A 6,000-nucleotide genomic window follows, 5' to 3' on the forward strand; every position below is an offset into this window, starting at 1 on the left:
TGTTTGTATGGTCCTTGGATGATTCTGGATGTTCTATGTACTGAGGCTGCTGTCCTGGGAAATAGCTGGAGAGGGCAATCCTTACTCACCCTCACAGGAGCTACTGCCAAAGAGGGTTTGGTGGTACTGGGCAACGTGTTTGCTTTGCAGCCCCTGATGAACATTTGAGGACCTATCTGAGGTGTGGTCTGCCCTTTGGAGTGGAAGGTCAGTGCTGAGTTCCCAGCACGCCATACTGACTGGTGGGTGCTCCATCCCAGTTTTGTCCTGTGCAGCTGAAGCCCTCTATCACCCTGCCTTCATGTGGGGTCTCAGTGTAGTGTGGGGGCTATATCACCATCCCCATGACCATGTTTACAAGCCATGAGGAGCAGAACCAAAGTGGGTGGATGCACCCCTCTGGTAGATGGCAGGAGGATGCAGACCCATCATGCAGGTCCAGGTCAGCCTGTCTGTGAGCTCCCATGCCAACTGTCTGACTCGGTCCCCTTCTTTCCTCTTCAAAATATCAGGGTGCTGCTTCCTCTTTGGTTAAACAAGCAGAAGTTCCCAATCCGAAGTACTCGGATTCCTGAATCTGAGCATGTGTTGCCATGACAGCAGCACAGGGTGATGGTGAGCAGGGGGTGAAGCCATCTCAACCATCTCCCTTGGAGGGCTGGATGGAAGATCCTGGAACGCCTTTCCAACATGCTTTCTCCCCCGATCCACTGGTTTGGGGCTTCTGAGGGTGAAGGCTTCCTTGTCCCATCATGGGGCTCTCCCTGGGGCCCTCCTCAACCCAGAACTGCAGGTGGTCTCTTAGGAGAATTTCCTCAGTGTGGTTATCCATGGGGGAAAGGGTCAAGCTGAGAGGTGGTCAATAAATCAGCTGGTGCAAGGTAGGGTTTGTGAGAGTCCAGCAGGCTCTTCCCATTGCTGGGAGCAGCACAGTTCAGATGATCTGTGCCAGCACAGTGCAGGGTGTGGGAGCCAGTCAGCCTTGGCAGGGTTGCAGTGGTAGGGTCTGAGTTGAGTCTTGGAGCCAGGATTCAGGCTTGGGGTAGATCTCATTGCCACAGGACTGGTTGCCTGTGAGCTTGTCACCTCCTGTGGTGACATCTACATTGGCTGGTTCCTCCATGCAGTTGGTTTAGGGTGAGAGCCTGCAGAGCTAAGGTCTGCGAGGAGGGATGTTTGTAGACTGCAAGTCTTCCCTCTCCTCCTCTGTGACTTCGGTCATACTCATACCCTTCCTGTCCCAAGTGACATGTTTCTGCTGGAACTGTTCCTGAGCATTGCTGTTTAGTCTCAACCACATGCCACATTACATCTTCTGGATTAGACAGTAGAGGGGAAAGCAGAGGGTTTAGGTTTATCCCTCTTGGAACCAGATAAAGTCTATTACAGATAGTGAATCCTTTTGCCTGCTTGCCTGGATGGATTACCTGCAGTTGGAGCAGGACCTTTGATCTCCAGCACTGATCCCTGTGTGTGGTGTGGGATGGGGGCACGGAGGTGCTGGTGAAGTGGCCACTGGCTCCCTCTGTGTCTGCCTGGATTCTTGGATAGGAGGGATGGCTTTCAATAGCTTGGGCAGAGCAGGTTGCTTTCTGGGGAAAACAGGATAGACTGGAAGAAATGGAGAAGAAGGAGCCTAAGTGTGTGCCTGCAGTTTCCCCTGCAGCTCAGGGAAAGCCCTGGTAACACACCAGGCAGGGGGTGAAGACCTCCCCATGAGGTGGGTGCAAACCTTGCTGAGAAGACTGTGAGGGCAGTTTTGAAGGTAAGAAATTTAGAAGGTACTCTGACACTTCTCTGCTAAGCTTCTGGAGCATATTCAGAGCAAAAGTCCTTTTCTGCAGGTTCCTCCCTTCTTCTGAGTCCTCAGATGGAGATGCTGCATTTGGGTACTATGTTCCCTTTGTATTCTTGGTCATGGTGTCATTTTGTCACAGAATCACAGACTATTCTGAGTTGGAAGGGACACACAAGGATCATTGAGTCCAACTCTTAAGTCAATGGCCCATAGAAGGGATTGAACCCATGACCTTGGCATTATTACAACCACGTTTTAACCAACTGAGCTTCTTGGTGTGTGAGGTCAGAGGGATGGGGAGCAAACTTTCAGGCACAGTTTCTGGCTCTTTCCAGATCCCATGAGGACAGCTGGTGGTAGCTATACAAGACAGAGGGGTGGGTAGATGGTGGCTTGCATAGTGCAGAGCAAGCGAGCAGCAGTTTCTCCCCTCATGGATGGCTGTGTGTGCTCCTGAGTGTATTCACCGCTCGGTCCCTGGCAGAGTGCTGGCCACATGCTCTTCACTTGGCTTGTCCCTCGAGATACAAAGTTTTTACCCTTGTTCAGAAGAGAGAATACAGCTGCCACCTCCAGACAGACCCACACTGGCCAGGCACAGGCAACTCCAGCTCCCAGCTTGTAGTAAGCATCATCCTCATCTATAGAGTCATAGAATGGCCTGGGTTGGAAGGAACCTTAAAGATTATTTGATTCTAACCCCCGCCATGTACAGGGAAGCCTTTCACTAGACCAGGTTGCTCAGAGCTGCATCCTGCCTGGTCTTGAACACATTCACAGCTTTGCTAGCGCCAGTGCCTCACCACCCTCACAGGAAGAATTTCTTCTAATATCTGTTCTAAACCTACTCTCTTTCACTTTGAATACATTCCTATGAACTGTGTGTTTCTACTGAGAGAAACCTGGCCATGGCAGAGACCTGAGGCCCCACTGATGGCTTTCATCTCCCCTGCTCCCATCCTCATGTGAGTGATAGGCACTGACTTTGGTTTTAAAAGCCATCCTGTAGCAGGGAGGGCTCAGTGGTGTGCAGAGCAGATGAGCTGGAAGTTGTCTGGTTTTGCTGGCCCCAGGCACCCTCTGAGTCCTGTGTGTACCTGAGTCACAAAGACAACATTTTCTGTGTGTTTGCGTATGGCTTCGCAGATGGGAAGGTCAGAGGGCTCTGCAAGCTGTAACCTTTGAGTGTGCTGTGCCTTCGCTGTAGAAACACATCCTGACTGTGCTTTTCCTCCATTTCAGGGTTTTTGTCTGCCTGCCATCAGCTAGTCTTAAAAATAAAAGGACATGTCAAACAAGGCTTCATATGGAGCTGATGTAATGGGAAGCTTGGAGATTGTTCTGGTAAAGAAAAGGACCTGTGTCTTAGGGACAGTGCATTGTACAAGTAGGGTTGTTATAGCAGCTGTTGTTTGCTGCAGACATGTCTGCAGCACTGCAGTCTTACTGTCCCCTATTCTTCTTCCAGGCTCCTCATCCCTCTTTTCCCCCCTGACTTGGTCTGGATAGTCTTGAATGCCACAGGAATCGATACTTTTAATTAGCTGCCATTTCTCATTTCTGCTTTATTGCTTGGGTAAGCAAATTAAAAGTGATCCTGTTCTGGTAAATGTTACCCTGGGTGGGTTGTAAGAACAGGCTGTTTCTTGCCCCTGGGAGGACTGAGATGCTGTCAGGCACAGGGACAGGAGCTGAGAGAAGTTGCAGGGAGGAGAATGCAAAGGAGATGGAGAAAGGCCTGACTTCTTTGGGGTGCTGGGGGAAGCTGAGCAAAGTGTCCCTGCTTAAGATGAGGGATCTGGAGCTATCCAGCTCTCTGCCAGGTGGCCAAACTTCTCTGTATGCTTTTACCTGGTTTTCACAGTGGAGAAAGACTGAGAAAGTGCAGCTGACATGGGGACACAGAGGGGTTTTGCCATGGCTGAGCAGCCCCACACTGGGGCAGAATTTGGGGAGCTGTCAGGCCCATGCAAGTCTTCAGAATCATACACATTACAGCTGTCTCCAGAAGCATCCCAGGGAAGCCTGCAGGAGGTGAAGCAAACAGGGATGGACCCTGCTTGAGGTTGGTGTGGAGCTGAGCTCTTGCTTGTGGGTGGATATCCTGAACTCAGTGCTTTCTCAGCCCCACAGCATCCTTCCAGCCCTGCTCAGAGCCAGGTTATGCAGATGGGAAGGCCCAGCAACCACAGGGGCATGTTCTCTGCCCCCAGAAGGGATCCTCTTGATCGCCATGCACAGGAGCAAAGGGCTTCCTGTTGCTGCAGGGGCTCAACACAGTGTAATACCCTCAGGTGCTCAGAACTGGTAACATGCTGCCATCTGCATGGGTATGGATGTGCTTTCCCATGGGCAGACTGGTCCTTCACAGGGCTTTAAAGCCTCTATTTGCTGCCTCTGTCCTGAACTGCTCCTGGAGACGTGGCTCAGCCACCTGATGTGAGCCAGTCTCTGCTGTCCCCTTAGCCTGCCTTTGCAGTGATATCAGCGACACACTGAGATCAAAGCTCTGTGCTTTTCCACTCTACCTTGGCATGCCATGGCCTTTGATGCAAGGCAGGGGTGGGCTGCTGAAGGGACTTTCAGAACTTACACAGCAATGATGGGCATCTGTGAAAGGTGGAAAAGGTGAGTTCATCTGTGCCCTGACCCACAAATATTGCTTGGCAGGGGAAAGAGCTGAGAGATGTTAGCTCTGCCTTGGCCCCGAGAAGGGTCTGTGTGAAAGAGATGGTATTGAGCTCTCTGTATGCCATCCACCCTAAGAGGTTGGACAGGACAGAGATGTGTTAGCTGAACTGGAGGGTGTTAACTACCAAAAGCCAAACACACCTTCTTATGCCAACCACCAAAATTTACTTTTTGCCTAATTAAAAAATTAAACAAAAAAATGCAGTGAACAGTTGTTTTTATTATTAGTCCAGTTAAAATGCCGCTAACACTGACAGCCTATTGATTGTGCAATCAATACCTAACAAATGCCATCAGCAGTGCAGTAGTTAAAGCTGCTGTGCAAGTCATAGCCTGTATTTCCCCTGTGCTCTGGTGCTGGGCTGCCCCTGGTGCCTCTGGGTGCAGACAGTGGGGCAAGGAGCTGTCACCCTCCTCAGCTCTTTGCCAGGAGCACTGTGCCATTCACCATGAGGGTTTGCTCTTCCTTTTGGGGTCCACTTGTGGCTGGTTTTATGTATTTTCCAACTGTCCTTATGCTCAGCTTGCTCTTCACTGGTCTGCGAGGTCACATTGCTTCTGACTGGACTAAATCTCTTACCTTGCACATCCATGGGACAGCTCCTGTCTGATGCTTCTGTTACCCCTGAGGGGAATTTTGCTCATCTCCCAAGCTGCATTGCTATCCATTAGATGGATCTGTGCCCACATCTTCAAGGTTTGGGCTAATAATGCTTTCTCTGCAGCTTATTCTGGGGCCTTAGGTGGTTCACCCTACCTCAACTTTTAAATAATTTATCTGTGTCACAGCTATGAACAAGTATGTGGTGCTATACTCCATAATGAGCCTTTGCTCTCTGATACTTCCTTCTCTCTCCTACCAGGTTTTAGTTGATAGGTGGGGTCCCCAGGTGGCTGTCCTGAGCAGGCCTTCCTTGGCCACCCCTTGCATCCTCAGTGAACTCATGAATCAGCTGACATGGCTGTGCCCACCTTTCAGCCCCCTCAATGAAAGGGAAGTGTAAATCATTACTCTTAATATTGTGTGCTCATACAAGCTCTTCTTGGAGCCAGTCCCCAGTGATGCTGGCACATGCACAGTTTTTGGTCTGGGTTATCCAGCTGTGGTCCTTGCTCATGTGATGTTCTCCAGGAGTTTCTTCACCATGCTTAGGGCTGGAGGAGGACTCCACATCCAGTGACCAGGCTCTCCTGCCAGCTCTGCAATAGACATGTCCTCCTTCAGACAGGGCTGATTCTTTCCCCTGGTTGCTTATCTGGGACAGAGGGATTCTTATTCAACCCCATGTGATCCCTGCATATCTCACCATTATCTGGACACTCCTAAATTTGGGACTGTATCCTGCTACTTGGATAATGTCTGCTTTGAGATTTCCTGCCATCTCCCTAGTAGTAACATGGATTGTAAGACTTCTCCTATGCCAAGTTTTGCCTTGTGCTGGTGGTCCCTGGTTTATGATGGTGTGTTGGCCTTGATGGGAAAAGTCCATTAGGAAAACAGAAAACGTTGT

Source organism: Pithys albifrons, chromosome 14, assembly GCF_047495875.1.
Source record: "Pithys albifrons albifrons isolate INPA30051 chromosome 14, PitAlb_v1, whole genome shotgun sequence".
Taxonomy (NCBI): domain Eukaryota; kingdom Metazoa; phylum Chordata; class Aves; order Passeriformes; family Thamnophilidae; genus Pithys; species Pithys albifrons.